Source organism: Pseudophryne corroboree, chromosome 8, assembly GCF_028390025.1.
Source record: "Pseudophryne corroboree isolate aPseCor3 chromosome 8, aPseCor3.hap2, whole genome shotgun sequence".
Lineage (NCBI taxonomy): Eukaryota > Metazoa > Chordata > Amphibia > Anura > Myobatrachidae > Pseudophryne > Pseudophryne corroboree.
This window is the reverse complement of record NC_086451.1, coordinates 307,711,260-307,734,566: the sequence shown is the minus strand read 5'-3', so window position 1 is coordinate 307,734,566 and position 23,307 is coordinate 307,711,260. Positions and strand designations below refer to the sequence as shown.

The window sequence follows — 23,307 nt, the reverse complement described above, 5'->3', positions numbered from 1 at the left end:
TTGTATGATGGCATGTAACTGTAACTGTATGTAACTGTATGTTTTAACTGCTTACTGTGTGAGTGTAACCATGTAACTATAGGTATACTGTACTTTTTAAAATATTGAATCCATATCTTTTAATAACAAATATATACATCAATGAGCTTTGGAACTCAGATAATGTGTGGGTGTAATGTTTTCTCTTATGGGATGCATTGTTTTGCTATGTATAGTGCACATTCATGGCACATGGTAATAAGATGTGCAGGCATTTACAATATATATTAGAGCGGGCATTTTAAATATTTGTGAGGAATCAATTTGGCATTCACAGATGAGGGCTCTTACGGGATATCAGGGGCTTAATGATGCACTGTACATTACAAACGCGGCTGTAATTGACCGGCTCCGATGGACGCATCGCGAAGCTGATGAAAATAACATCCACGTGTATTGTTGTGGTATCAGTAAGCCAATGATATGAAATTTCAAGGGACAATGCGTTTCACATAATATTTAAGATGCTAAAATGTATTTTTATTGTTGCAAAACAAGGTTCAAATAAGTCATATTGTGTTTGATTCAGATTGGATTGTTTATCTGTTAAGTAGGTTTAAAAGTTGCTGCATAGCCTTGATATAGTTTTTTTTTAACTCAGGCCTAAAATAACTTCTGGTGCTTGTCTGGTGTGTGATTTCTTTGTGACAGAGGAAGCCGCATGGTCTGTCCTCCATTTTGGACTAACCACATGGCCTGTCCACCATTTTGTGTAATCCTCACGCATGTGGAAGGGGGAGGAGCAGTGGCCATTTTAGGCAGGTCATTTTCTAAATAACTGATTTTCAGTTCTGCTCAGAACAATCAGCTTTGCTTGGTCACATCAAACACCATTTATGAGTTACCAATGCATTTATTTAACCCATGACATAGTCAATTACAAATAGTTTCAATTGGGCCTAGTGAGAGTTAATCGTGAGATGAATAATTGATGTAAGAATTACACACAGATATAAACAAAGTTTTTTTTTCTTCTTCCTCCAGGATTTAGTTAAATCTGCTTGCTAGTTTAGGATAGCCATTGAAATGTTAATTAACCTGTCCCACTACCCTCTTGAACAGGCATATGAACCTCTGTTGATATGCAAATTAGAGACTTTGAAGGAAATGCATTCATTCAGTATGTGTGTACTGTGTGGGGGTTCTATGAGAGTCAAGTGGTATATATATATATATATATATATTATATATAATATTATTATAATTATGTGTGTGTTTATATCAGTGTATGTTCTGCAGGATAGCTATCCAATCTGAATCATATCATTTAAATTATAGATTATTGCAGTCATTATAGATCTGTGTGAAACCGGATACATTTGTTGCTAGTTAAAACTAAAATAAATGTTTAAGGTAGTAAGTGTAAAGCACAAATGCAGTCTGGCCTGGTTGTAAAGGTTCATACAGAAAAAACTGTGTGTTGTGTTAAGTGAGCGATTATAGCTAGTATTGCTCACATTTATAGAAGTTGTGGGATTTGTTTTATTGCGGACGTACGGTTTTGTACACGTGTCTCGGACAAAGTAAAGGACTGCGCACACAGCGTAAGAGACACGCACGGTCGCTGGTTTACGCAAAGTGCGTAAGAATGCGGGCGCTAAGTACAAATTATAAAATAGTGTCGTTTAGTTCAAAGGTGGGATAGAAGACATTTAATACAATAGCACATAACTATCTGATTTCAAAAGCAGGTTACTCTAAATTTAGTTTAAAACTGTATTGCCCCGGTGGGTAAAGCTGCCTATCTGAATGAATTAAAATTTTCTGTACAGAAAAACAAAGTGTATTTGAGTGAGCGAACGTAGGAGTGAGTGGATATTCGAACCCAGGGAATTCGGGATCCCGTCGTGTGGTACATCAAGGTAGTGGAGGATTGGTGGTGTAAGGCGGCTGACTCACGTTAGTATAAGGTTTAATACGCAAATCGTGAGGTGATTTGCAGAGGAGCGTGATAGTGCATAGTATTGCGAAGTATTGAAGTAAAAAGGTTTTTGTAATACGCTCCGTCTGAGGTTTCGCACCTTGTGATTCGATTCCAGTGGTCGTACGGCAGATAAGTAACAAGTACCTATATGCTGTGCGATTGGACCGCGCGTTTGTGTGTGCGATATATAGCGCAACGTGATATCCTTTTTACGAGCTTTTGCGTAGAATCGTGGTATCATTAGCACTGTATAGAGCATACGTAAGCGTGATTTGTGTATAATAAAGCGCATAGGGAGTTTTCGCTGGTCTCTCTCAGGAAAATCTCCAACGACAGATACTTAACTGGAAAGGGTAATTTATTCCTAAAAACTTCCAGTAAATATAGGTCAATAGGGGCCCTAAGTTGGGTACATTGCCTTCACTATCGACAGTGTATGGTAGTACTGGCCAACGTGGGCGTGAGCGGGTGAAGAGCGCTCTGAGAACTTTCACCGTCACCTTATATTGAGTATTTTGGTGTTTGTGGGAAAAGGCCCACAATTATGGGAGCCAGTTGCTCAAGTAAGGGACGTTTAACCAGGGTTCAGGTTGAAGAGCCGCGGCCCAGGGGGTCAGCGATGTTTAAAGGAAAAAGTTTTATGTGTGGGAAATATGGTCCACACGCTGAAGACTTTTTGTCTGAATGGGAACGTATGACTGACAAAGATAGGGTACCATTCCCTAGGGTGGGAAGCTTTCAACCATAGGTATTGCAGAACTTAAGCAGTAAAATATGTCTTCTTAAATCCCAAAAACAAAGGGTCAGACATACAAATTGTTTAAACCTGTGGCAGCAAGAAGGGTTGGTGAGTTTGATCCTAAGGTATTGCAGGTGGTATGTCTAACCAAAGTCATATAAGACAAGAATGGAAATATAAGAACTGTTTGAACTTGTAGCAACAATAAACAAGTAGGAAGAAAAAAAAAGAGAATGCAAGTACACCGCCATATGTAGATGCGGAAGCAGTTACGGCCAGCATACAAACTATAGAAAATAATAAAAATATTAAAAATATGACTGTAACCTATATATGTACTAATGAATATTGAAGTTTTATTTAGGAGGAGAAGGTGATCTGATCGTTTTCAGCCATTTCTCATGCACCCAGAGGAGTATCCAACCGGTAAAAGAAGAGCAGTAGCCTGTGGGGGAAGTGGCTGAGACCAGTGGAACAGGTAAGTATGGTATCATTCGTGTACATATATAGTAAAACCCCCAAAAAATAAAACAAAAAGAAATCAAGAAAGTAACGTCAGAAATTGAGAAAAAACCTGTCCGCACATTAGTATTTGCCAGTAGGAAAGCGGACAGAGACAAGGTAACCCTGGGTATTTCTTTCAGTTACCATATAAGAAGTATTCATTCCTAGTAATGCCCCTAGTAAAGATGAGCTTGGAAATGTTTGTTGGACCATGTACAGACCCTTAATACGGGATGAGAAGGATTGAATGAATACTTTGCATGACCTAGAAGCTTGTTAAACTTTTTTTTTGTTTTTGTCTCTTGCAGTAATAGAAAACTCTCCATCTGGATAAGACCACTGGTAAACACTAATTCGGCAAATGGGAGGTGGCTGTCTCTGTGCAAATGGACGGGCTCAATAAGGCATTGAGTGTCAGGGTGCAGACTTCTTTGCAAGATTGGAAAGGGGTCACAGTAGCTAATCTTAGATAGTGTGCTATTGAACATCACAAGAATAGTGCTAGGCGCAGGGAACAACAGGTGGAGAGGTTGAAGACTGTAAGTATACTGGCACATACAGGAAAGACCCATCAACCTAAACCCCAAAACCCGGATAGTAGGAAAAGACCTAGGATATGTTACACTTGTAGGAAGGAAGGGCATTTTGCCAGAGATTGTAGGAGTAGTAGGACACATAGTCAATATAGATCCCCTAGACAGAAAACACAAGCCACATTATTAAACACATAGACGGGACCAAGGGACATACAGTAAGGAATCATAAGCCATATAGAAAACACAGATTCGGCTAATGGGAAGAACAAAATAAATGCAACATTACCCTTTGACAAAACTTGAAGCCTAATGTCGCATTCTGCTGTTCTAGATGCATGTCCATCACAGGTAGAGGAAATTATCTCACAGATACCGGGTTCCCTATAAACTTAGGATGGACAGGACACTAAATTGATGGCTGGGATAGTCCCAGTAGAGATAAGACACACAGAAATGTATTTTTTTAAGGGGAGTAGACCAAGTAGAGAATCACTTCCCCGTAGTGCCCAATCCAGTTGTCAATTTTTTATAAAATCTTCTCCACCTCTACAAACTCATCTGTCACCAACCTCTATTCTGTTTCTTTACAGTTTCCTCTTCATCTTTTGCGTTCACACAGGGTAGTACAATACATGGACACAATTACAGTTCAAACTCCACATGCCTAGGTCCTTCAGAGTTCTGCCCGAACCCAGTATATCTAACAGCATGATGACACCAGTATTACTGCAGTGTGCCTTGTCATGCACAAAGGGTGGAGAATGGAAATACTGGTGAAGGGAAATTTTGTATAGACACTGATATGTCTGTTGGTGAATGACAAACCTGACATTTTCTTTTTCATTTTCTTCTTCTTTTTCTCCTCTAGAGATGTTTCTTTTTTCTTTTTGAGTTATGCTCATGGTACTCTACATTGCAAACACACGATAGTTAAATTATGATACAAAAAAATTGTGTTCCCTACAGGAAAAGGCAGTCTGGAGGACAAAGGGGTATGGCCAGGAGTCCTCAGGACTGTGGGCAGGTGGACACGGTAAGCCAGTAGCCCCCAGAGCATACCTTCCAAGTCTAGCTGAGGTGGCATACGGTCTGACTCATCTAGACAAAGAGGGTAGGTGCAGGCTGATGAGAGTCTACTGGTGTGCACCAGGATTCTATTCTCATACAGGTAAGAGAGCAATGACCTGTCTTGCTTGCTTGAGGAAGAATATTGGTAAAGCAATACCAACAGAGCCATCCCATATCCCTCCTGCAGACGGATCTTTTCAGGAAATACAAATCGACTTCGTACAGTTAACACCCTTTAGGAACTATTGTTATGTATTGGTGTGCACTGATGTTTTCTCAAACTGGGTAGAGGCATTTCCTGCCACCACGGATGCTGCTGTGTTTACCGCAAAGAAAAATTGTGCAGAAATTTGTGTGTAGATAATGGTACCCCTAGAAGTAGGAGCAAAGCTCAAAATTGTACTATTGTGATCATAGATACTGCCACTGGTATTATGTAGCTTCGGAACCACTCCCAGATCTTCACTCAACGAATCACCCTCTTCGAAATTTGTTTTTGTTTTTGTTTTGGTATTTGTGGTTTTTTTGGTTGTTTTTGGAAGACAACCTCATGTCATGATTAAACCGCACACTGATCAGAAATACACCAATGAGGTGACAGTACAGTACCTTATTGAGATGAGCCAGCATTTGAGAACTTTACAAAAGAACTTGAAACTGTAGATTGCTGGTTTGCCAAATACTAACTGTCTTGATTGTGAACCAAGAGACTGTGTGATTGTTCTTACGCTCAGGTTGCCTAATAGACAGGTGGGAAGGACCATACCAAGTTTTGTTGACAGCACGAAAGGTCGCCGAAAGAGAGACTTGGGTCCACTCGTCCCACTGCAAGAAGGTCACTGATCCGGAGAGAACTTGTGACAAAGTAGTTTATTACTCACATTCATCGAGTTTGTGTAGTTTGGTAACTGTGTGTTCGAAGTGAACTGTGTGTTCCAAGTGAACTGTGTGTTCAAAGAGCAAGGCAAAGAGAACCTCGTATCACTAGAGACTCTGTTCCGTGATGACTGAGAGGCGGCACTGTTGAACACTACCTGAGCGTACTAAAGGACTGCAGAAAGACCAGTCATTGTAATTGATTTGTTATGAACAAGAGTTGTTTTGTTCTATTTCTCTTTTCTCTCTTTCCCGCTGACAAACATTCATTTTTCAGGATATTCTATTTTTGCAAGGTTTTTTTATGAGGAGTCGAGTGTGGGACTGGAACTGGTACTGTAGGAAGGAGTAATTTCCTCATAGGATCCCAGGATTAGCCGATCAGTTTGTTAAAGTCAGAAAAATCAAAGTTCTAGTAGTTATGGAGTTCAGAGGTAATCAGGAACAATCAGACAATGGCTATTCAGACATTGCAAATAAAGAGCTCATTAATATACGTGGAAGAAAGGTTTATGAGTGGCTCTCCCCGAACTCTGAAGGTTTATGTTATTTAGGAAGGACACTACTTATAACCCTTGTTCAATTATTAAACAGACCTAGCATATGTTCCAGAAATGGAAACAATGTTCAGAAAATGATAGGAAAATGTAGATCATGAAAATTTTATACAGATGTAGCCAACTTTATCTTGACTGTTTCTCCGCCGAGACGGGCGTTTAGCCACGCTAAGGCGATAGCTGAGTTTAATCACAGGCAGGCGCGTTGAGACGATCTAGATACTCATCATGCATTACACATCTCCACCACTGTGTGGCTAATGCTCCACTAATCCAGTACTTTCGATCGTACAGTATAGCGGCGGATTGATCTACAGCTCTGGCAATACTGTAGGCGTAACGGGAAGCGGTGGAAAAAGTATGGAGTACAGTACTGTATGTGTATGGAGACGCAACTACAGTAATTGTAATTGTGTAAAAGGAATAATGTACAGTACAATGTATAAACACCGTGCTTTTTAAAATATGAAATATACTGTATGAGCGTCTGAGTTCGCTAATGCATAATGGGAATGGAGGACTAGCAGGAGGCGGAGGAAAACACCGTGCTTTACAAATGCGAGCGTCCGAGTCCTCTAAGGCATAAACCAACAGCAATGGGGCGAGGGCCGGGCGCTGTTTGCAGTACTTTCACACATGAAATTAGAAATCTCTCATGAGGCGTCGTGGGCTAGGGGTGAAGGCTCCCACCTCCCTCGCTGGGGGTCCAGGGTTCGAGACATGATGTGCTTTCTTTCTTTTTTTTTTTTTTTTTTTCTGTAATAATGCACTGTATTATTTTATTTCCATTGTAAGACAGTCAATGGAAGGATGCACACAGGTTTCACATAAATCAAAGTACATCTGCAGGAGCGATTCTTTACGCTAAATGCACCCAAACAGCGTGAATGAAATGAGTGTATTCTGGCGCTACCAACTAAGCAAAACAGTACTGTAGATCTTCAGCGTTTGTGCATTGCACAGGACCTGAATTTCCTCCCTGTGCAGGCCCCCAGGGGGGAAGGGCGATGGGGGTAGGGGGGAGACGATGGAAAATACTGTGCCTTTGAAATGCAATTACATGAGCGTCCGAGTACACTACGGCATACTGTAAACCAACACCAATGGGAAGGAAGTGCCAACCTTATTTTTAATGTGTTCCCGTGACATTCACTTTAACATTTTTTTTTTTCTCTCCAATACAGTACATCCAATGGAAGGATGCACACAGGTTTCACATAAATCAAAGTACATCTGCAGGAGCGATTCTTTACGCTAAATGCAACCTACAGTACAGTACGGTACTGTAAGTGAGCAAAATAGTACTACAGTGGGCGTTTGTGTATTGCACATGACCTGCATTCCCTCCCTGTCTACTGCATGATCTGTGCAGGCTCCCATGGGGGAAGGGCAACAGGCTAGCAGGAGGCGGAGGAAAACACCGTGCTTTACAAATGCGAGCGTCCGAGTCCTCTAAGGCATAAACCAACAGCAATGGGGCGAGGGCCGGGCGCTGTTTGCAGTACTTTCACACATGAAATTAGAAATCTCTCATGAGGCGTCGTGGGCTAGGGGTGAAGGCTCCCACCTCCCTCGCTGGGGGTCCAGGGTTCGAGACATGATGTGCTTTCTTTCTTTTTTTTTTTTTTTTTTTCTGTAATAATGCACTGTATTATTTTATTTCCATTGTAAGACAGTCAATGGAAGGATGCACACAGGTTTCACATAAATCAAAGTACATCTGCAGGAGCGATTCTTTACGCTAAATGCACCCAAACAGCGTGAATGAAATGAGTGTATTCTGGCGCTACCAACTAAGCAAAACAGTACTGTAGATCTTCAGCGTTTGTGCATTGCACAGGACCTGAATTTCCTCCCTGTGCAGGCCCCCAGGGGGGAAGGGCGATGGGGGTAGGGGGGAGACGATGGAAAATACTGTGCCTTTGAAATGCAATTACATGAGCGTCCGAGTACACTACGGCATACTGTAAACCAACACCAATGGGAAGGAAGTGCCAACCTTATTTTTAATGTGTTCCCGTGACATTCACTTTAACATTTTTTTTTTCTCTCCAATACAGTACATCCAATGGAAGGATGCACACAGGTTTCACATAAATCAAAGTACATCTGCAGGAGCGATTCTTTACGCTAAATGCAACCTACAGTACAGTACGGTACTGTAAGTGAGCAAAATAGTACTACAGTGGGCGTTTGTGTATTGCACATGACCTGCATTCCCTCCCTGTCTACTGCATGATCTGTGCAGGCTCCCATGGGGGAAGGGCAACAGGCTAGCAGGAGGCGGAGGAAAACACCGTGCTTTACAAATGCGAGCGTCCGAGTCCTCTAAGGCATAAACCAACAGCAATGGGGCGAGGGCCGGGCGCTGTTTGCAGTACTTTCACACATGAAATTAGAAATCTCTCATGAGGCGTCGTGGGCTAGGGGTGAAGGCTCCCACCTCCCTCGCTGGGGGTCCAGGGTTCGAGACATGATGTGCTTTCTTTCTTTTTTTTTTTTTTCTGTAATAATGCACTGTATTATTTTATTTCCATTGTAAGACAGTCAATGGAAGGATGCACACAGGTTTCACATAAATCAAAGTACATCTGCAGGAGCGATTCTTTACGCTAAATGCACCCAAACAGCGTGAATGAAATGAGTGTATTCTGGCGCTACCAACTAAGCAAAACAGTACTGTAGATCTTCAGCGTTTGTGCATTGCACAGGACCTGAATTTCCTCCCTGTGCAGGCCCCCAGGGGGGAAGGGCGATGGGGGTAGGGGGGAGACGATGGAAAATACTGTGCCTTTGAAATGCAATTACATGAGCGTCCGAGTACACTACGGCATACTGTAAACCAACACCAATGGGAAGGAAGTGCCAACCTTATTTTTAATGTGTTCCCGTGACATTCACTTTAACATTTTTTTTTTTCTCTCCAATACAGTACATCCAATGGAAGGATGCACACAGGTTTCACATAAATCAAAGTACATCTGCAGGAGCGATTCTTTACGCTAAATGCAACCTACAGTACAGTACGGTACTGTAAGTGAGCAAAATAGTACTACAGTGGGCGTTTGTGTATTGCACATGACCTGCATTCCCTCCCTGTCTACTGCATGATCTGTGCAGGCTCCCATGGGGGAAGGGCAACAGGCTAGCAGGAGGCGGAGGAAAACACCGTGCTTTACAAATGCGAGCGTCCGAGTCCTCTAAGGCATAAACCAACAGCAATGGGGCGAGGGCCGGGCGCTGTTTGCAGTACTTTCACACATGAAATTAGAAATCTCTCATGAGGCGTCGTGGGCTAGGGGTGAAGGCTCCCACCTCCCTCGCTGGGGGTCCAGGGTTCGAGACATGATGTGCTTTCTTTCTTTTTTTTTTTTTTTTTTTCTGTAATAATGCACTGTATTATTTTATTTCCATTGTAAGACAGTCAATGGAAGGATGCACACAGGTTTCACATAAATCAAAGTACATCTGCAGGAGCGATTCTTTACGCTAAATGCACCCAAACAGCGTGAATGAAATGAGTGTATTCTGGCGCTACCAACTAAGCAAAACAGTACTGTAGATCTTCAGCGTTTGTGCATTGCACAGGACCTGAATTTCCTCCCTGTGCAGGCCCCCAGGGGGGAAGGGCGATGGGGGTAGGGGGGAGACGATGGAAAATACTGTGCCTTTGAAATGCAATTACATGAGCGTCCGAGTACACTACGGCATACTGTAAACCAACACCAATGGGAAGGAAGTGCCAACCTTATTTTTAATGTGTTCCCGTGACATTCACTTTAACATTTTTTTTTTCTCTCCAATACAGTACATCCAATGGAAGGATGCACACAGGTTTCACATAAATCAAAGTACATCTGCAGGAGCGATTCTTTACGCTAAATGCAACCTACAGTACAGTACGGTACTGTAAGTGAGCAAAATAGTACTACAGTGGGCGTTTGTGTATTGCACATGACCTGCATTCCCTCCCTGTCTACTGCATGATCTGTGCAGGCTCCCATGGGGGAAGGGCAACAGGCTAGCAGGAGGCGGAGGAAAACACCGTGCTTTACAAATGCGAGCGTCCGAGTCCTCTAAGGCATAAACCAACAGCAATGGGGCGAGGGCCGGGCGCTGTTTGCAGTACTTTCACACATGAAATTAGAAATCTCTCATGAGGCGTCGTGGGCTAGGGGTGAAGGCTCCCACCTCCCTCGCTGGGGGTCCAGGGTTCGAGACATGATGTGCTTTCTTTCTTTTTTTTTTTTTTCTGTAATAATGCACTGTATTATTTTATTTCCATTGTAAGACAGTCAATGGAAGGATGCACACAGGTTTCACATAAATCAAAGTACATCTGCAGGAGCGATTCTTTACGCTAAATGCACCCAAACAGCGTGAATGAAATGAGTGTATTCTGGCGCTACCAACTAAGCAAAACAGTACTGTAGATCTTCAGCGTTTGTGCATTGCACAGGACCTGAATTTCCTCCCTGTGCAGGCCCCCAGGGGGGAAGGGCGATGGGGGTAGGGGGGAGACGATGGAAAATACTGTGCCTTTGAAATGCAATTACATGAGCGTCCGAGTACACTACGGCATACTGTAAACCAACACCAATGGGAAGGAAGTGCCAACCTTATTTTTAATGTGTTCCCGTGACATTCACTTTAACATTTTTTTTTTTCTCTCCAATACAGTACATCCAATGGAAGGATGCACACAGGTTTCACATAAATCAAAGTACATCTGCAGGTGCGATTCTTTACGCTAAATGCAACCTACAGTACAGTACGGTACTGTAAGTGAGCAAAATAGTACTACAGTGGGCGTTTGTGTATTGCACATGACCTGCATTCCCTCCCTGTCTACTGCATGATCTGTGCAGGCTCCCATGGGGGAAGGGCAACAGGCTAGCAGGAGGCGGAGGAAAACACCGTGCTTTACAAATGCGAGCGTCCGAGTCCTCTAAGGCATAAACCAACAGCAATGGGGCGAGGGCCGGGCGCTGTTTGCAGTACTTTCACACATGAAATTAGAAATCTCTCATGAGGCGTCGTGGGCTAGGGGTGAAGGCTCCCACCTCCCTCGCTGGGGGTCCAGGGTTCGAGACATGATGTGCTTTCTTTCTTTTTTTTTTTTTTCTGTAATAATGCACTGTATTATTTTATTTCCATTGTAAGACAGTCAATGGAAGGATGCACACAGGTTTCACATAAATCAAAGTACATCTGCAGGAGCGATTCTTTACGCTAAATGCACCCAAACAGCGTGAATGAAATGAGTGTATTCTGGCGCTACCAACTAAGCAAAACAGTACTGTAGATCTTCAGCGTTTGTGCATTGCACAGGACCTGAATTTCCTCCCTGTGCAGGCCCCCAGGGGGGAAGGGCGATGGGGGTAGGGGGGAGACGATGGAAAATACTGTGCCTTTGAAATGCAATTACATGAGCGTCCGAGTACACTACGGCATACTGTAAACCAACACCAATGGGAAGGAAGTGCCAACCTTATTTTTAATGTGTTCCCGTGACATTCACTTTAACATTTTTTTTTTTCTCTCCAATACAGTACATCCAATGGAAGGATGCACACAGGTTTCACATAAATCAAAGTACATCTGCAGGAGCGATTCTTTACGCTAAATGCAACCTACAGTACAGTACGGTACTGTAAGTGAGCAAAATAGTACTACAGTGGGCGTTTGTGTATTGCACATGACCTGCATTCCCTCCCTGTCTACTGCATGATCTGTGCAGGCTCCCATGGGGGAAGGGCAACAGGCTAGCAGGAGGCGGAGGAAAACACCGTGCTTTACAAATGCGAGCGTCCGAGTCCTCTAAGGCATAAACCAACAGCAATGGGGCGAGGGCCGGGCGCTGTTTGCAGTACTTTCACACATGAAATTAGAAATCTCTCATGAGGCGTCGTGGGCTAGGGGTGAAGGCTCCCACCTCCCTCGCTGGGGGTCCAGGGTTCGAGACATGATGTGCTTTCTTTCTTTTTTTTTTTTTTTTTTCTGTAATAATGCACTGTATTATTTTATTTCCATTGTAAGACAGTCAATGGAAGGATGCACACAGGTTTCACATAAATCAAAGTACATCTGCAGGAGCGATTCTTTACGCTAAATGCACCCAAACAGCGTGAATGAAATGAGTGTATTCTGGCGCTACCAACTAAGCAAAACAGTACTGTAGATCTTCAGCGTTTGTGCATTGCACAGGACCTGAATTTCCTCCCTGTGCAGGCCCCCAGGGGGGAAGGGCGATGGGGGTAGGGGGGAGACGATGGAAAATACTGTGCCTTTGAAATGCAATTACATGAGCGTCCGAGTACACTACGGCATACTGTAAACCAACACCAATGGGAAGGAAGTGCCAACCTTATTTTTAATGTGTTCCCGTGACATTCACTTTAACATTTTTTTTTTTCTCTCCAATACAGTACATCCAATGGAAGGATGCACACAGGTTTCACATAAATCAAAGTACATCTGCAGGAGCGATTCTTTACGCTAAATGCAACCTACAGTACAGTACGGTACTGTAAGTGAGCAAAATAGTACTACAGTGGGCGTTTGTGTATTGCACATGACCTGCATTCCCTCCCTGTCTACTGCATGATCTGTGCAGGCTCCCATGGGGGAAGGGCAACAGGCTAGCAGGAGGCGGAGGAAAACACCGTGCTTTACAAATGCGAGCGTCCGAGTCCTCTAAGGCATAAACCAACAGCAATGGGGCGAGGGCCGGGCGCTGTTTGCAGTACTTTCACACATGAAATTAGAAATCTCTCATGAGGCGTCGTGGGTTAGGGGTGAAGGCTCCCACCTCCCTCGCTGGGGGTCCAGGGTTCGAGACATGATGTGCTTTCTTTCTTTTTTTTTTTTTTTTTTTCTGTAATAATGCACTGTATTATTTTATTTCCATTGTAAGACAGTCAATGGAAGGATGCACACAGGTTTCACATAAATCAAAGTACATCTGCAGGAGCGATTCTTTACGCTAAATGCAACCTACAGTACGGTACTGTAAGTGAGCAAAATAGTACTACAGTGGGCGTTTGTGTATTGCACATGACCTGCATTCCCTCCCTGTCTACTGCATGATCTGTGCAGGCTCCCATGGGGGAAGGGCAACAGGCTAGCAGGAGGCGGAGGAAAACACCGTGCTTTACAAATGCGAGCGTCCGAGTCCTCTAAGGCATAAACCAACAGCAATGGGGCGAGGGCCGGGCGCTGTTTGCAGTACTTTCACACATGAAATTAGAAATCTCTCATGAGGCGTCGTGGGTTAGGGGTGAAGGCTCCCACCTCCCTCACTGGGGGTCCAGGGTTCGAGACATGATGTGCTTTCTTTCTTTTTGTTTTTTTTTCTGTAATAATGCACTGTATTATTTTATTTACATTGTAAGACAGTCAATGGAAGGATGCACACAGGTTTCACATAAATCAAAGTACATCTGCAGGAGCGATTCTTTACGCTAAATGCACCCAAACAGCGTGAATGAAATGAGTGTATTCTGGCGCTACCAACTAAGCAAAACAGTACTGTAGATCTTCAGCGTTTGTGCATTGCACAGGACCTGAATTTCCTCCCTGTGCAGGCCCCCAGGGGGGAAGGGCGATGGGGGTAGGGGGGAGACGATGGAAAATACTGTGCCTTTGAAATGCAATTACATGAGCGTCCGAGTACACTACGGCATACTGTAAACCAACACCAATGGGAAGGAAGTGCCAACCTTATTTTTAATGTGTTCCCGTGACATTCACTTTAACATTTTTTTTTTCTCTCCAATACAGTACATCCAATGGAAGGATGCACACAGGTTTCACATAAATCAAAGTACATCTGCAGGAGCGATTCTTTACGCTAAATGCAACCTACAGTACGGTACTGTAAGTGAGCAAAATAGTACTACAGTGGGCGTTTGTGTATTGCACATGACCTGCATTCCCTCCCTGTCTACTGCATGATCTGTGCAGGCTCCCATGGGGGAAGGGCAACAGGCTAGCAGGAGGCGGAGGAAAACACCGTGCTTTACAAATGCGAGCGTCCGAGTCCTCTAAGGCATAAACCAACAGCAATGGGGCGAGGGCCGGGCGCTGTTTGCAGTACTTTCACACATGAAATTAGAAATCTCTCATGAGGCGTCGTGGGTTAGGGGTGAAGGCTCCCACCTCCCTCACTGGGGGTCCAGGGTTCGAGACATGATGTGCTTTCTTTCTTTTTTTTTTTTTTTTCTGTAATAATGCACTGTATTATTTTATTTACATTGTAAGACAGTCAATGGAAGGATGCACACAGGTTTCACATAAATCAAAGTACATCTGCAGGAGCGATTCTTTACGCTAAATGCACCCAAACAGCGTGAATGAAATGAGTGTATTCTGGCGCTACCAACTAAGCAAAACAGTACTGTAGATCTTCAGCGTTTGTGCATTGCACAGGACCTGAATTTCCTCCCTGTGCAGGCCCCCAGGGGGGAAGGGCGATGGGGGTAGGGGGGAGACGATGGAAAATACTGTGCCTTTGAAATGCAATTACATGAGCGTCCGAGTACACTACGGCATACTGTAAACCAACACCAATGGGAAGGAAGTGCCAACCTTATTTTTAATGTGTTCCCGTGACATTCACTTTAACATTTTTTTTTTCTCTCCAATACAGTACATCCAATGGAAGGATGCACACAGGTTTCACATAAATCAAAGTACATCTGCAGGAGCGATTCTTTACGCTAAATGCACCCAAACAGCGTGAATGAAATGAGTGTATTCTGACGGACTGTGCATCTTCGGTATTTGTGTATAGCATAAGACCTGTGAAGGCTCCCAGGAGGGAAGGGCGTAGGGCAAGACAGTGGAAAATACTGTGGTCAAAGAAAGGGCATATGTAAAACTAAGGGAAACTGTCACAAAGTACAGTAACTACAGTACTGTACGTTGAATGCCTGGAACGCACGACGTCTGAGACGCACGACGTCTGAGACGCACGACGTCTGGATCGCTCATTGAGCATAAGCATGGCTGCTGTACCTGTAGTACGTGACCGTCCCTATGCTCTGGGTGAGCTGCGTCTCCTCGTTCGCTGGCGGGACAGAACTCTCGCCAGCAACGAGGAGAAAGTTAGGGCATATAGGAGGGCCAGCAGGGATATCCTCCGGACCTACAACCGGAGGAGAACGGTGAGGTCTCTCCAGAGGAGATGGAGCGACCTCGTGAGGAGGACCCCACGACGCCTGCAGGCCATAAGGGATTGTAAGTACAGTACATTACTGTAGATTACTGTACTTTAAGTTACTGTAGTTACAGGTACAGTACATTATAGCAGGGGCTGCTGTAGCAGCAGGTATCCGGTCTATACAGCACTGTACAGTATTTGTGGTAAACAAATGGTTAAACAAGGACCAAACATTAACCCGGGTCAAAAGGTCAATTTGTTTTTTTGCGTCGACCTAGATGGTGCGGCTTTTGAAATTGGTTGACACCAGTTACTGTAGGTTGACATGGTCGTTAAGTTGACATGGAAAAAGATCGACATGCGTTTTACAAAAACAATTGTTATTTTTTTAAACTTGTGTATATACAGTAGTTCTTTACAATCCAGGTGGTCTACGATTGTGCAGTGTACAGTATCATGCAGTGTACAGTATATGCAATGTATCACAGTGTATCGTGCTGCGTAATTGCAGCGTGTCATGCAGTGTACATTCAGTATATGGTATTGTGCAGTGAGTGTAATACATAGTGAATCACATCGTGCAGCAGAGCCGGCCTTAGGCATAGGCAAACTACAGTAGGCAAATGCCTAGGGCATTTGCTATGCTTAGGGGCACCAGCAGCTTCTGCTGATTAAAATGATATGCGGCATGCCTATATTTTGCGTGACTGCGGCTGTATCTGTACCTGGCTAGGGCCAGCACTGTCGTGCAGTGTACTGTATACACATGTGGTAATTGCAGTTTTTTGTGTAGTGTACATTGTATCATATTTTGCAGGGAAATGTGCAGTTTGTCATATCACGCAGTCGTGCAGTGCATTGTGTGGTTTAATTGCAGTGTGTCGTGCAGTGTGCCGAAATTTGTGTTTCAGATAGTACAGTGTTCTAAGGGATGTTACTTTGGCAGAAATTATTCTAAGGGATGTTACAGTGGCCTAATGTGTTCTGACGTGCATTACTCTTGCATAAGGTTCATGACTGGCAGATCTCTACTTTGTGACGTAATGTGGATATACTACTGCACTACTGTGACGTACAGTAACGTGAATAAGGTGCTCTATTGTGTGACACAACGTGAATCAAGGACAGTACTGTGACGTGAATACGGTGCTCTACTGTGTGACACAACGTGAATCAAGGACAGTACTGTGACGTGAATACGGTGCTCTACTGTGTGACACAACGTGAATCAAGGACAGTACTGTGACGTGAATACGGTGCTCTACTGTGTGACACAACGTGAATCAAGGACAGTACTGTGACGTGAATACGGTGCTCTACTGTGTGACACAACGTGAATCAAGGACAGTACTGTGACGTGAATAAACTGCACTACTGTGACATGACGTGAATAAGATGAATTCAGGTGAGTACTGCATCATCTGTCATGAAATCAATTTGTAATGTAATGAACAGTACTGAGATGGTTAAGGGTGGGAGGGCTGCATGCTGATGTGTGTCATAATGTTTATAAGGGCAATGCTTATGTGTGTTACAATGTCTATAAAGGTAGTGTTCTGTCTAATACCCTGGACCTACTGTACTGTAGCGATACTGTAAGTGTACTGTATGTCACATTTAGAAATGTGCCCCTTAAGTTTTGAAGACAGTACAGTACACTATGCCCTCCTGAGTGATTAGGTGCAGGGTACTAGAATGAACAATTCCATTTATTGTGATGTCATAAAGATGCTGTCAATGTTGAATTTCATTGGCTGTACAGTATGCTGCCATTATACTGTATATATATTTTTACAGGGCTGGTAGCACGACGTCACAGGAGGCGGGACAGGCGCCGCCAAGCTGGTAAGTATTGTCAAATACAGTAGTGTACAGTACATAGTGATTTCTATAGTCCCAACCCCCTGTCCTGACCATCACAGATAACTCGCTGCAATCCGTTAATGTTAAGAATGTCTGTTTACAAAACTAAATGTAAATATTAAACACAAAGTATAAATAACATTGTAGATAGCTGAATACCCGTGCTTCGCTACGGGATGAGGATGGTAAATTCCAGTGATAGTTGTTTGTTAATTTACGTTTGTTGGCGATCTACTGTAGTATATAGTACTGTATACTTTAAGCATACTGTATCTTGCTTCTCTGATGCAGATTGTTTATTGGCCGGACCCCTTTTTGGTCCTGGATACTGTGCAGTACATGTTTCAAATTGACAGCTTCACTTACAGTACTGTTATTTTTTTTCCCACAGTACCACCACCACCACCACCTGCTGCGCTGCCAGGTATTGTGTAACGAGAATTCTGGTGCTACTGTCATCGTTGTTACACTACTGTACATGTGTCCTGGATACTGTGCAGTACATGTTTCCAATTGACAGCTTCACTTACAGTACTGTTATTTTTTTTCCCACAGTACCACCACCACCACCACCACCACCTGCTGCGCTGCCAGGTATTGTGTAACGAGAATTCTGGTGCTACTGTCATCGTTGTTACACTACTGTACATGTGTCCTGGATACTGTACAGTACATGTTTCCAATTGACAGCTTCACTTACAGTACTGTTATTTTTTTTCCCACAGTACCACCACCACCACCACCTGCTGCGCTGCCAGGTATTGTGTAACGAGAATTCTGGTGCTACTGTCATCGTTGTTACACTACTGTACATGTGTCCTGGATACTGTACAGTACATGTTTCCAATTGACAGCTTCACTTACAGTACTGTTATTTTTTTTCCCACAGTGCCACCACCACCACCACCTGCTGCGCTGCCAGGTATTGTGTAACGAGAATTCTGGTGCTACTGTCATCGTTGTTACACTACTGTACATGTGTCCTGGATACTGTACAGTACATGTTTCCAATTGACAGCTTCACTTACAGTACTGTTATTTTTTTTCCCACAGTACCACCACCACCACCACCTGCTGCGCTGCCAGGTATTGTGTAACGAGAATTCTGGTGCTACTGTCATCGTTGTTACACTACTGTACATGTGTCCTGGATACTGTACAGTACATGTTTCCAATTGACAGCTTCACTTACAGTACTGTTATTTTTTTTCCCACAGTACCACCACCACCACCACCTGCTGCGCTGCCAGGTATTGTGTAACGAGAATTCTGGTGCTACTGTCATCGTTGTTACACTACTGTACATGTGTCCTGGATACTGTACAGTACATGTTTCCAATTGACAGCTTCACTTACAGTACTGTTATTTTTTTTCCCACAGTACCACCACCACCACCACCTGCTGCGCTGCCAGGTATTGTGTAACGAGAATTCTGGTGCTACTGTCATCGTTGTTACACTACTGTACATGTGTCCTGGATACTGTGCAGTACATGTTTCCAATTGACAGCTTCACTTACAGTACTGTTATTTTTTTTCCCACAGTACCACCACCACCACCACCACCACCACCACCACCTGCTGCGCTGCCAGGTATTGTGTAACGAGAATTCTGGTGCTACTGTCATCGTTGTTACACTACTGTACATGTGTCCTGGATACTGTACAGTACATGTTTCCAATTGACAGCTTCACTTACAGTACTGTTATTTTTTTTCCCACAGTACCAACACCACCACCACCACCACCTGCTGCTGCATCCGAGAGCTCCGGAAGTGGTAATAATTACTTTTTGTTACAGACACACTAGTTTCCTACAGTATTACTGTAATTTTTGTATTTTACAATACTTGTCATCTTTTACACACAGACCGCCTCGTAATTGATACAGAGGAGGAGCTCATTCCCATTGATTCGGGGGAAGAGGAGCCAGATTATAGTAAGTACAGTAGGATTTTCTCAAGCCCATTCTTAAAAGTATTGACCAAGTCCACTTTTATTACTTTTCAGGCAGGGAATTCCAAACATGTACTGTACAGTATTTCCCTCACTGTGAAGACCCCTTTTCGCCTCTGTGCGAAATCGCCTCTACTTCAACAAGAGTTACTGTGCACGTGTCCTCTGTGTCCATCTTATCAAAAACCGTTCCTGTGTATTGTCCCCTTACTGTATACAGTATATTTGTAAAGGTTAATCATGTCCCCTCTTAATCTCCTCTTTTCCAATGTAAACATGCCTAGCCTGCCTTTCCTTGTATTCCATCTTCTCAATCCACTTCATCACTTTGGTCGCCCGCCTCTAAACCTTTTGTAGTTCCACGATATCCATTTTGTATTATGGTGCCCAAAATTGTGCATCCGACCCACCCTCCACTAGCCTAACCCTCCAATCATACTCTGAATCCACACTCTGCATTCTGAATGTCGGGATCCAGACAGCAGGTCTTTTAAATACAGTACTGTATGTCCCCTACCGCTGGACAGTCATTCTGCTCCTACTGTATTATGAATATATCTCTGCCTCCTGTAGCACTGTACTACTGTGCAATTTTGTAGTAACTGTACTCTACTGTATTTTGTTTATAATATTTTTTTATTTTCAACTCAGTAATTATTGACAGTGAGGATGAAAAACCCTCTCCCCAACTTGGTAAGTAAACTGCAGTATTGTACTGTACTGTACATTGTGTTAAACCAATGGGTTGGGTTTGCGTGACCAGCAGTCAGGATTCTAGCGGTCAGGTGACCGACAGTGGCATCCTGATTGCAGCAATCCCAACAGGGTGAGGTACGGTATCCTAACCCTCCTCCACTACCCCCTGATTCTGGCCTCGACATTCTCGTCTCTGTGTGCGAAATTTACTCTCCTCCTCCAATTCCTGACTGAATTTTTGCTTTACTGTATTCAACACAGAATACAAAAGTATATTTCATGGATTTTTTGCTTTCACAGGCCCTACACTGTCACAGGCGGTGGCGGAGGAGGAGGAGGAGGACCAGGACTCTCTGTCCCTCACCACACTGCACCCATTAAGTAAGTCCAGTCCGGTACATCGTGCCTCTGTAGAGCCAGTTTGAGCAAGGAGAGATTGATTGCTTCTTTTTTTGGTGGGGGCCCAAACCAACCAGTCATTTCAGCCACAGTCGTGTGGCAGACCCTGTTTATATAACATAAGGGTGGTTGGGAGGGCCCAATCACAATTCCATCTTGCACCTCTTTTTTTATTTATTTTTTTATTTATTTATCTTTGCATCATGTGATGTTTGGGGAAAATTGTTATAAGGTTTGATGTAAAAAAAAGGTTAAAAAAAAGAGGCAGATTAGATGGGCAAAGTGGTTCTTACAGTATTTGTCATCAAATTCTATGTTTCTGTATGCAGACCCTCCAACATGACCCGCCGCACTGCTCTGTTTCTAGACTTCCCTCTTAATTTATGATTTCCATCACCTGTGTTGAACTAGTTATATGATAAGAAAGCTGTTTCTTCACAGGTGATGGCAATAATAAATTAAGAGGGAAGTCCAGAACCAGAGCATTTTGTACCATGTTGGAGGGTATGTGTATTTCCTGGAATTAACCTTTTTTTTTTTTCACATTAATGTTTTTTTTCACAGGCCCTACACTGGAACAGGCCACGGAGGAGGAGGAGGAGGATGATGATGATGCTGCTGCATTTAGTGGTAAGAATTATTACTGACATTGATCTGATGCCATCAGAGTAGCACTTTTCATCAGATTTTTCTGGCAAATGCGTAGAAATCGGATGAAAATTGTTTTTGTTTGAACTGGTGATATTGCCCATACAGTAGCAACCGATCACATCCCACATTAACATTTACAGTATCTAGTTACACTTACAGACGATAATACAGTACAGTAGGTAATATTTGATTGGTTGCTACTGTATGGACAACATCCTGTTCTAAAAAAAACACCCATCTTACTCAATTTCTCTCTCTCTCTCTCTCTCACCCCTTGTCACTGTCTCTCCATTCATCTCTCTAGATACTGTCAGTGATGAATTTCCCATTAGGCACGAGAGGCACGTACTGTACCTAGTGGCGGCATCTGTTTGGGGGCCTCAGTTGGATGCTTACAGTATGCTAATACTGTCATCCCAAAAATTACCACTACAGTAACTGCTAAATATTTTAAGTGTACTGTACAATATGCACATACAGTACTGTACAGTATACATAATTCAAAAGAAAAAAGAGTTGCTACTGTACCTTATTCTAGTCATAATCACCGGCATACGGGTCACTCACAAATTTTCTGATGGTCTCGGTGGGGTCCCTTGGAATCACCATGCCTGTCACAAGCATACCTTTTTTTACCCACCTGACACTGGGCCTGGACACTAGTGTACTATTACTATACTTTTTACTGTATACTGTATCTTATAATATTCTTCTCTTTTACCCACAGACGACGAGCCAGAATACATTTTTGGTAAATATACTGTACAGTAGCAATAGTTGGTACTGTAATTACAGTATTTTTTTTTTCTCCAACATTATTTTAAGTCAAACTGATATGACTAACTGTACTGTATTATCTTTTTACAGTCCGTCGCCAACCAGTGGAGGAGACACCTGGTAATAAAATAGAAATACATAATGCACTGTACTGTATTCTAACTTACTGTAACATGTATAACACTGAGCTGATCATCTTCACACCCTCTGACATAACCTTACAGTACAAACTGTACTTTCTCTCCTTTTTCACCCTCTTCACTCCACAAATGCATGCTGCGTTTCCTGACTACTGATATAATAGTGTGTAGAGCGTAGCGAGGCACCGTGCCCACCGCGTGGCGAGCGAAGCAAGCATGCAAGGGGCTGCTTTCCGCTCGCCGCCCCTGTCGGGATTGTGTGGTCGGGATTCCGGCGTCTGTATTTTGACTGCCGGGATCCCGTCCAGCGGGATTACGTACTGATCTCCAGTCTGAGCCTGCCCTAGGCATAGGCATACTTGCCAAATGCCCAGGGGCACAAGCAGCTTCTGCTGATTAATATGATATGCAGCATGCCTACAGTATATTCTGTGCATACAAAATGCATTACTAATGTGCAGCATTATGTGTATACAGTACTTTGTTGTGTAACATATACTGTAGCAAGGGCACTACTGTGTGGTCTAATGTGAACAAAGAGCAATATGATGTGATGCAATGTGAATAAGTGGGAATACTTTGAGGAGTAATGTGGTACTATCATATGATGTAACGAGAAAAAGAGACACTATTGCATGATATGTTGTGAATAAAGTTGCAGTACTGTGTGGCGTCATTTCAGATTGGGGAATTACTGTGTGGCCTTGCCCCTTCCCAGCAAGAACATGCACCGTTTTGGGATGCACACCGAATGTGCACACTGTTGCTATTTTAAACATACAGTACAGTAAGTTGGAGGAGCACCAAAATGACGACTGCTATGGTTGAGGGGTGATGGTGCTGGGAAAGGGGTACAGGCTCAGAGGCGGAAATAGCATCTGTGCAAGGGGGCAGCATCCAAAAACTTGACTAGGGAATCATATTATTTATGGCTGGCTCTGAGTACAGTCCACTATTATGGATAGTACTCCCTACAACACCACCTACAGTACTGTAACCCTCTTTTTTCTGAAGCGGTCATGAAATGTCATGACTGCTAATACATACAGTAAATGTCTACAGTATTTGTACTGTGGTGTTTAATTCCTTTGACAATTTGTTTATGACCTATTGAAGCTAAACTCTTGTACAGTACTTTATATTTTGAATACCAGCAATACAGTATAATACTGTACCTACAGTATACAGTAATAATTGTTTACTATTTGAATGTGACTAAATGTTTTTTTTTCTCCAATATAGTGCCAATTATTTATGGGGGCCCCAGACAGGGGCAAGATAGGTGGGCTGGCCCAGAAGCGGGCAGGCAGCAGCCCACTTATACAAGAGGTAAACTAAAGCAATGTTTAAATTACCTCGACAGCATACAGTAGTGTTTGATTTACTGTACTGACAATACAGTACTGTACATTGTAAATA

The 23,307-nt window shown here is 43.2% G+C and overlaps 1 long non-coding RNA gene across 1 annotated transcript; it reads left to right on the top strand.

The window, feature by feature from the left end:
• The first annotated feature begins 19,144 nt into the window (after positions 1-19,144).
• LOC134947739 (uncharacterized) lies at positions 19,145-21,868 on the top strand. Its single transcript, XR_010182737.1, has 6 exons — positions 19,145-19,208; positions 19,877-19,918; positions 20,222-20,302; positions 20,885-20,950; positions 21,699-21,722; positions 21,839-21,868. It is a non-coding gene; the product is annotated as an uncharacterized LOC134947739 (long non-coding RNA).
• The last annotated feature ends 1,439 nt before the right edge of the window (positions 21,869-23,307 follow it).